The following is a 10,660-nucleotide window of genomic DNA, read 5'->3' on the forward strand; positions in this document are numbered from 1 at the left end:
ACACTGTTCTCCCCTCACTCTGGACTCTGCTCTCCTCTCACTCTGGGCTCTGATCACCTCTCACTCTGGGCTCTGATCTCCTCTCACTCTGGGCTGCGATCTCCTCTCACTTTGGGCTCTGATCTCCTTTCACTTTGGGCTCTGATCTCCTCTCTCTTTGGGCTCTGATCTCCTTTCACTTTGGGCTCTGATCTCCTCTCTCTTTGGGCTCTGATCTCCTCTCACTCTGGGCTCTGCACTCCTCTCCTCACACACACTAATGAAAGAAAGCAGCTTTTTTGGCTTTGCCAGAGGAGGATGTTTGGAGCAGCAGAGCTATGTGTGTCTGTGTGTATGTCTGTGTGTCTGTGTGTGTGTTGATCATGTAAGGTGGGAGTTTGCACACCTGGGATTTAATGAATCCTCTTAAATGTAAAGTCCCCAAATTTGGGGACCCTATTAGATGTTTTTCATTCAACTCAGTCTAGTATGAAACCTGTGGCCCCTATCTGCAAAAGCAGAGTGTCTGTGGGAAACTCAGTATCTTGGCTATTAATCTGTGCCTTTAAATCTTTGGTATGACTTACTACCATATATAAGGGCATACACATCTATAAGGGCAGGCTGAGCCGATGACCTCATTTCAAGATGGCAGCTACCTACATTCCGGTTAGTGTTGTGAAGTATAAACTAAATAAACACAGAATATGTTGATACACACCGATAGACGGGACTCCACAGATCATGAGGATGTCTTATTTGTCTGCCTGTGACCTACCGTTATTGATCACCAGCCCCGAAAGTCAAAATGCTTATTTTACACAACGTTTTCACCAAACAGCAAACATGTTACAAGGTAAACTTACATTTGGACTGTGTTTGAGGTATAGCTACATGGGGGGTATCAGATGACTCCTTATGTTGGTAGGAACAAATCTATTGTGAATGTTATCTGAGGATGAATGAATTAATGGCAACATCACAATTCCACCAAATGACTATATCTTTGCGCATCAAGAATATGATGTTGCCTGCTTATGCACTGTAGGCATCCATATCCCCTGTATGTCCCCTAACGCACTGTAGGCATCCATATCCCCTGTATGTCCCCCAACGCACTGTAGGCATCCATATCCCCTGTATGTCCCCCAACACCAGCACAATGTTTGAGAGAGGTTGGAGTTGTAGAAATATATATTTTTTTATAGTGAACTATAACTTTTAGGCACATCTAGTGTGCAAAAACAGTGCAATTATCCCATTCGGACACTTTGGAGAGGTTGAAAGGACACTTGAATGTACCCTGGATACCCCAAAACACCACCACAATGGTGAGGTTGATATGGTAGAAATTGTGTTTTTATACTGAACAACTAGCATTTAGGAATTTAAAATATGTAATAGCACTGGAATTATCTAATTTACAGACATATGCCACTTTGGGGAGTTTTAGGGAGACTTGGAAATGTCCCATGACCACACCTGACACCACTTACTAAAACATCTGCCCATGTCTAGTTGTTAGGTCCACTTATCCCATTTATTTCTGATATTGTTCACATGTTGTGAAAGCCATCTGATGTGTTTCCAGCTCTAGTCATCAAAAATGTATTTATAGCTTATCAATGAAAGATGACTTTCAAAATAAAAAAATAAAAAACTGTTATTTTGTGTGTGCTTGATCTTGTATATTCTGAACTATGTAACTCCTTCATTTCATCATAATAGCTCAGATGTCTTCTTTCCAAATATACCATGTTTTAGCATGTCAGAATCATGTAATTACATATGAATAGCAGTTACTTTTGGATATGTCTATTTATGTGGAAATCTACATTTTGCCATTACATTTAAGTGGATAAATATACTGTAGCACCTGAGGAAAATGTAAAGTCAAGCATGTTTTCACAGGATAGTGAGTGAGTGTGCATTTGAGGGTAGGAAATGCTGTAAATGTTCAGGTGTCAATTCTTTGGAGAGGGAGGTTCATTTATAAACTCACATAAAAGACAAAATTACAACAGACAAAGCTAAGAATAAAAACAATGTGAAACAGTATAGCTGTGTTCAAATCAAAGTTTATTGGTCGCCTTCACAGATTTGCAGATGTTATCGCAGGTTCAGTGAAATGCGTGTGTTTCTGCCTCAGTGCAGTAATACCTAGCAAAGAAAATACAATTCAATAAAATACACATAAAGAAATTAAGAAATATCAGAACAAGCAATGTCAGAGACAGGAATATAAATATATACAAATATAATGGTGTGTATACGAATAGAAAGTGTGTGTAGTTATTTAGAATGAGCCATGACTAGAATAGAATATTCATCTAAAGTGGGTAAAACAGCATGTAAACATTATTAAAGTGACCAGCATTTAATGACTATGTATACAGTGACTTTATTCAGTCAGTTTGACACCTTTTATACATTTTTATAAATTAGTCAAGCTTGCTCTTAGTCAATCAAAGCACAGTAAATAGACTATAGGCTACCACTTTGCCAAAATGTCTACTGGCCGAGATGGTGTAGTTCTTAAATGCATTGGGTTCATGCAGGGCCTGTAGGTTGGAATGATTTCTCTCTATATTCAGCTATTAAAAGGCTACATTTTGTTATTACGATATGTATAAAAAGTGGAATATAATCTAGCAATGCAAGTCATTACTCTATTCTTCAGAATTGCATTGTATTAATTACATTAATTTCTTGTTTCTAAAGTATGTCATTATGAGAAGATTTGAAGATAGGACATTGCCCCTTTTAGGTGGTGGACCAGAGCCCAGAGTGAGAGGAATGCAGAGCCCAGCTGTTCGATTCCCGTTGAGGGAGGAGCAGATTTTTTATACAGTACAAGTCAAAAGTTTGGACACACCTACTCATTGCAGGGTTTTTCTTTATTTTTGAAACTATTTTCTACATTGTAGAATAACAGTGAAGACATCAAAACTATGAAATAACACATGTGGAATCATACAGTAACCAAAAAAAGTGTTAAACAAATCAAAATAGCCACTCTTTGCTTGATGACAGCACTGCACACTCTTGGCATTCTCTCAACCAGCTTCATGAGGTCGTCACTTGGAATGCATTTTAATTAACAAGTGTGCCTCGTTAAAAGTTCATCTGTGGAATTTCTTTCCTTCTTAATAAGTTTGAGCCAATCAGTTGTGTTGTGACAAAGTAGGGTTGGTATACAGAAGATAGCCCTATTTGGTAAAAGACCAAGTGTATATTATGGCAAGAACAGCTCAAATAAGCAAAGAGAAACAACAGTCCATCGTTACTTTAAGACATGAAGGTCAGTCAATCTGGAAAATTTCAAGAACTTTGAAAGTTTCTTCAAGTGCAGTCGCAAAAACCATCAAGCGCTATGATGAAACTGCCTCCCATGAGGACCACCACATGAAAGGAAGACCCATAGTTACCTCTGCTGCAGAGAATAAGTTCATTAGAGTTACCAGCCTCAGAAATTGCATCCCAATAAATACTTCACAGAGTTCAAGTAGCAGACACATCTCAACATCAACTGTTCAGAGGAGTGTGAATCAGGCATTCACAGTCAAATTGCTGTGAAGAAACCACTACTAAAGAACACCAATAATATGCTGAACACACTGCTCGTGTTGCAAAATAAATGTACACATACATGTCATTCAATCATTGCACCCACACAGCCTGTGCATGTCAGCGAGCGTCTCCATGACCAGGCGCTAAAATAGATTTGGTTCTATTTGTGACGCTCAACGCATTGCAAGTCCGGCTTCTCCCATCTCCTCATTGGTTTTTAGGAGCATATATCCACGTGGGTGATTGAAAGATGAACTGAGGTCCACACTCCAGTTGGTAGTGGTAATGCACCTGAATTTGGTTGCCAACCACCATATAAAGTCCAAAATAAGAAGAAGAAGCCTGAAGAAAGGAGGAGAGATGACTAGAAACTAATTCGGTTTACCGTTTTATCTGTGGATTCATTGTCGGAGTAGAGGACCTTGTGCATTTCAGGTAAAATAACAACCCAATGTTTATATCCCAGGACAAATGAGCTAGCAACAGCAAGCAAGCTAGCTAGCTAAATTGCCATAAATGTTTAATGCTTTTCGACCGGTCCCCAAATTAATATGGTACAGAGTTTTTTAAATATTTCAACCTGCGTGTCCTGAGCACGTCTGGTGTGGGTGGACGAAATCAACTTGCACGGGATGGCACATGCGCGCGTGCGGTCTGGTCAGCACGCAAGAAGAAGAGACGTGCTTGGCCCAAGAAACACAAGCAATAGACATTAGACCGGTGGAAATCTGTCCTTTGGTCTGATGAGTCCAAATGTGAGATTTTTGGTTCCAACCACTGTGTCTTTCTGAGAAGCAGAGTAGGTGAAAGGATGACCTCTGCATGTGTGGTTCCCACTATTAAGCATGGAGGAGGAGGTGTGACGGTGTTGGGGTGCTTATCTGGTGACACTGTCTGTGATTTGCTTAGAATTCAAGGCACACTTAACCAGCATGGCTCCCACAGCATTCTGCAGTGATACTCCATCTCATCTGGTTTGCGCTTAGTGCTACTATCATTTGTTTTTCAACAGGACAATGACCCAAAACACCTCCAGGCTGTGTAAGGGCTATTTGACCAAAAAAGAGAGTGATGGAGTGCTGCATCAGATGACCTGGCCTCCACAATCACCCGACCTCAACCTAATTGACATGGTTTGGGATGAGTTAGACCGCAGAGTGAATGAAAAGCAGCCAACAATGTGTGGGAACTCCTTCAAGACTGTTGGAAAAGCATTCCAGGTGAAGATGGTTGAGAGAATGCCAAGAGTGTGCAAAGCTATAATCAAGGCAAAGAGTGGCTACTTTAATGAAGATAAAATCAAAAATATATTTTGATTTGTTTACCACTTCTTTGGTAACTACATGATTCCACACGTGCTATATCATAGCTTTGATGTCTTCACTATTAATCTACCATGTAGAAAATAGTCAAAATAAATAAAAACCCTTGAATGAGGAGGTGTGTCCAAACTTTTGATTGGTACTGTATATATTTACCCCCAAAATTATTGGGGATTGGAAATGATGCAGACAATTCCATTAATGGAAGCAGCAATCTATCTGCAAAAAAGTTTCTGTGTTCTAAATTGGGAGTCATTTTACAGCTAGTACTGATAGCATCACGTTTCTATAACTTAATTGATGGATTACAAAAAAAATAAAAATACTTGACCTAATAGCAGCTTGTCGACGGAGATCTTGCTCTAGATGTCACCAGCTGTCTACTACCTTAGATACGAATAATGTGATTAGCAGACGTGATCAGCAGAGATAGTACCATGGATAGTACACAAGCTTTGATTGGTTTACAGTTTAGTACTCAGCGGCTTTTGCCTGTCCAGCTTGTGAACATAAAAGTAAGTATTTTGAGAAAACAAACTGTATTCATAATAAATAAATATACACAATACAGAGATCGATCATCTTGAAAACTAAAGCAGAGAGCCTTCTATGGCCCACCACCTATTTAAGACAAATGTTCCAAAAGATATCGACATGGCTACAGTACGGCTAGCCAAGACGAATACTAGGTGTGTTTTTGTAGCTTTGTTTTTGTAGACTATCAATAGTAGCCAGCATATTGGTGGTATGTCCACTACTGAACGTTTACTTTTGTAAATCACCTTCCCTAAAATAAATAAGCTCAGTGAGTAGACTGATGGCCAGTTCTTTTAGCTCTGGATAGCTCACGTGTGCTGTGTGAATTTATGAATGTGGTCTTCAATGGTTTTCAATGGAAGAGCAGCTAAATGTAGAACTGGAATGCAAAAATGTGCTGAAAAGTTACTGGCGCACCTTGAACTTGAAAGAAAATACATGAATATACCAGAAAAAAAGTAGGCTAAGTGGATTTCGACTCATCGTTACCACATTATATGGGACATGCTAATTCACTCATATTTTATGGCACGTGCAAATTCATGATCTCTGTGTAGAAATATGACTGCAACCACAGCACACACAACCGAGAGGCGGGACAGACAGCAGACTGTTAAACCAGCAGTGTTATCCTGTCATCACTCACTTTGTGACTGACGGGTTCCTGTTCTATAAATATATATTTTTTCTGACTTAGCGAATTGAAAAGTAGCCTTTTTAATTTAATTGGAAAAAGGACCCGGATAAAAATGACTCTGTAATTGGCTACATAGCTTAGCACTAGTGGAAAACACTTTGTACTACCATAGGGCAGCAGTTTCTAAGGTACAGGGTAGAGTACCGGGTGGTAGCTGGCTAAGTCAGTGACTAAGGCTGGTGGTGACTGTTTACAGTCTGATGGCCTGGAGATAGAAGCTGTTTCTCAGGTGTTTTTATTGAACATATAAAACATACAATCTAATTGCAGTGAAGCCGCTCAACATCTACATCACATCAGTCATCTAACAGATTCCCATCCAGAGCGATCCACAGAAGCAACCAGGGTCAACTCCCTGCTCAATGGCAAGGTCGATATATCTCCCACAAGGTCAAAAACAAGGATCTAAGCCAGCGACCAATCAGCCACCGGCCCAAGCTTCCAACCGCCAGGCCACCCGCCCTCCAAGGTCCCCCCCACAGTTCCCAGAGAGCTGCCCCTCAACCATCCGAGACACACCCCAGAGCCCCCACCCCCCCCCCCCACCGAGGAAAAAAATAATAATTCTGTTCCTGTCCCCAAAGCCCCAATGCACCAAAAACCAACAAAATGAACAGAAGAGAAAAAAGAGAAAGACAAAAGAAAACAACAATGCAAAAAAACTATAGGACAACAAAAATCATAACAGCAAGGCCAACTGAATATGTTGGGTCCCAGCTTTGCTGCACCTGTATTGGGGGAACAGGGTGTGGCTCGGGTGGGTGAAGTTCTTGATGATCTTCTTGGCATTCCTGTTACTCCGGGTGCTGTAGATGTCCTGAAGGGCAGGCAGTGTTCCCCCGGTGATGTGCACCAACCTCTGGAGAGCCCTGTGGTTGCGGAAGATGTAATTGCATTACCAGGCAGTGATATAAGTAGAAAAGATGCTCTCAATGGCGCATCTGTAGAGGTTCATACGGGTCTTAGGGGCCAAGTTGAATTTCTTCAGACTCCTGAGGTTGAAGATGCGCTGTTGAGCCTTCTCACCACGCTGTCTGTGTGAAGGGACCATTTCAGGCCCTCAGTGATGTGCACAGTGGAGAGCTTTTGACCCTCTCCACTGCAGCCACGTCGATGTGGATGGGGCGTGTTCTCTATGCAGTCTCCTGAAGTCCACAATAAACTCCTTCATTTTGTTGACGTTGAGGAAGAGGTTATTTTCCTGGCACCACTCCGCCAGGGCTCTCACCTTCTCCCTGTAGGTTGTTTCATTGTTGTTGGCAGTGGTGACCAGTCATTCATTGCAGGTGAGGCAGAGCCCCACCTGTTTTGAGCCTAGTTTAGTTCATTTAAAAAATATATAATTTTGGTTGCCTGTTTCGCATGTTATTTTTGAATTTATACGTGTCACATATCAGTTGGTAAACAATGTAATAAAAAAAATGAGTTAGTAGTGGTGGAGAGGTTGTATGGTGGAGAGGGTGTATGGTGGAGAGGGTGTATGGTGGAGAGGGTGTATGGTGGAGAGGGATTTCTGCTGTGTTAAAAACAACTGTGAACCAGGAGGAAAAAAAATGATCTCTGGCTGTGGAAAAAACATTTTGAACGGTCATCCAACTCGGAATTCCAAGTCAGGAACTGTGGAATCTTTCTAGTTCTCCGACCTGAAGATCACTGATGTCATGATTCAACCTTGTTTTTTTTCAGAGTCCCCAATTGTCTTCAAAGCACCAAAGAATGCCAGACTTTGATGACAAAGTTTGATGACAAAATTTGCCCACAAGAATGACCGCCGCGACACCTTTCTGTTCAAGTGAGAACATCACAACAAGGTGAGTCCAAAAATGTATTGTATGCTGCTGCATAAATTATGTAATATGCCAGGGAGATATGTATACTGTAGCTAAGAAAGTAATACTAAGTGTATGTTCTGTAGTAAGTGGTTAGTAGCCCATGTGCCTCACCCTAATAATTTGGTCCCTTTCCTCCTCAGAACTTAGCCTATGTAGCCTTAGAGAAATGTCATCATTGAATATTGTAAGAGCTTTCATTGTCTGCTTTATATGCCCCCTTTATTTATCATAAAGTTCTGACTTGGTGTACAGGGAGAATACTGTAAGAACGGTCCATGTTCTGAATTCTGTCCCTGTACATTTCAAAAGTGCTGAACAAATAGTTATTTGACTACGTCCGTCTTAGCTCTCTCATTAACGTCTTAATCAAAATGACGGATTGCTTATTATCTGCTCATTTATCCCTTATGCCATAGTTTGTACATCTCAATTGATGGTAGAAACCAATTTTGTTTAAGCAAGTCATCCATATCAGCTATGTCTTTTTAAAAGGCAGTAAATGGGGCTGAATGAACTGTTTCGCTGCCAGACAAGGCTTCTCTGATAGCCAGGTGTATTGGTGGTAAGAATTCACTCCATGGTGCTGAAAAGAAAGCTCTGCTGTTGGGACAGATTTATGTAGGCCCTAACAGTTTGTGGGCAATTAATGTATTGTTTAGTGACTTTGCTGGCATGCATCTAAAAAACTTTTTTTGTTTGCCCCACCACGATTTACATGCTAAAATCGCCACTGGTTGTTGGTAATCAGGCCTTCCACTGTTGTGTCGTCAGCAAACTTGATGATTGACTTTGAGACGTGCATGGCCATACAATCATGGGTGAACAAGGAGTACAGTAGTGGGCATGCACCCCTGTGGACCCCTGTGTTGAGGACCGGCGGTGGTGTTGTTGCCTACCTTCACCACTTGGGGTCGGCCCTTGTGGGAATTCCAGGATCTAGTTGCACAGGGAGGGATTCAGACCCAGGGCCCTGAACTTAGTGATGAGCTTGGAGGGCACATTGGGTTCGAAGGCTGAGCTGTTGTCGATGAACAGGATTCTTACATAGATATTCCTCTTGTCCAAGTGGGATAGGACAGTGTGCAGTGGGATGGCGATTGTGTCGCCCGTGGATCTGTTGGGGCGACATGCAAATTGAAGTGGGTCTAGGGTGTCAGGTAAGGTGGAGGTGATGTGGTCCATAACTAGCCTCTCAAAGCCCTTCATGATGACAGAAGTGCAACTGGGAGATGGTCATTTAGTTGAGTTATCTTCACGTTCTTGGGTACAGGAACAATGGTGGGCAACAATGGTGGGCAACAGACTGGGATATAGCGAGAATGAACATGTTTGTAAACACTCAAGCCAGCTGATCTGCCCATGCTCTGAGGACATGACTTGGGATGTTTTGGCACTTAAATGACACTGTCTTTTCAGTTGTCCCCATAAAGCAAACATAACAATATTGACTGTAAGCTTGAAGCTGTCCCCCCAGAAATATAATGTCGATAAATTAGACATTAATATACAGGTAGGTGACATGTCTCTCACAGACTTTGACTGCCCAGCTCCCTCTTTAATCAATGAAAGCATTTTCCAGGCCTCCTGAGATTGACTGGAGCAGACTAGAAATATTGGCAGAAAAGAAAAATGTGTCATCCTCCCGAATTGAGGGGCACATAATGATATTCACAAGGAGACCACCTGCAGAGACGCAAGGCAAACTGTTCCTAAGCAACAAAACACATTTTCTTTCTGAATGCCGATGAGGCTGAGGTTTACTGGGGGAAATTTCCCCACCGAATTAAGGCCTCGGCTCATGGTGTGTGTCCTCTGTATGTGTGTGAAAAATACATCCCTCCATGGCTTAAGGGGCTTTGAGGAACAGTGACCAGCATCACTCACAGTGGATCCCATCCACCTGCAGCTCAGCATATTAAATGGACCCTGTGACACAGTAAGCTATACCTTCTTACACTGAGTAATGTGCGGTAATGTGCTACATTTCCTTATGGTAAAGATGTAAATTAATCAATTTATGTTTAAACACATACAGTATGATGTGTTTACACATATGATAGACAATGTCTGCTGTAAATATCTCTGTATAAACGTATAAATAAAAGACTGAAAAACTCCAATGAGCCCATAGCTGAGGCAAGGCTGCCATCTAGTGGTCTAATGCTGACATTCAAAATATGTAGAGTGACCCATGGAGGATGATGTCATGAGAGATGCATCTCCAGTCTTTTTGTGGCTTTCTCTCATTTCTTCATCTCCCTTTTTCCAACTGCACCAATCGGAATAGATGCAAAACATTGTGTTTTTTTTCTCGTTTGATGGTTTGTCATTACTGTCAGTTCAGAGGGAATAAAAGAAAAAGATGGAGGAAGCCACGTTAACAGAAGGAACTGTAAGTATCAAGAATCTGCCTTACTTTTCAACAGACTGTTTGAACACCAAATACAAGTACATCAATCTGGTTTTATTTGAGGGTAAAAAAAGGGATTAAGTCCAAGTAAAATGTGTTTTTATACGTCAGAGTTGTAATTTGATTTAGGCCTACATATCAGGAAAAGGAAAATATGAAAACAACGTGAAATTGTGTTGCGTTGGCTCGTGCTGATTAAGCATGTACGATGAAATAATGTGGTGTTCCACTGCAACCAATTATGTACGCTTAGAGCTGCAAGTGGAAACATGAGAGTGACGTAATGAGTTGACATTTTTTTATTATTTTTTAT

The sequence above is a fragment of the Oncorhynchus clarkii genome, chromosome 25, assembly GCF_045791955.1.
Source record: "Oncorhynchus clarkii lewisi isolate Uvic-CL-2024 chromosome 25, UVic_Ocla_1.0, whole genome shotgun sequence".
In the NCBI taxonomy this organism is placed as follows: Eukaryota; Metazoa; Chordata; class Actinopteri; order Salmoniformes; family Salmonidae; genus Oncorhynchus; species Oncorhynchus clarkii.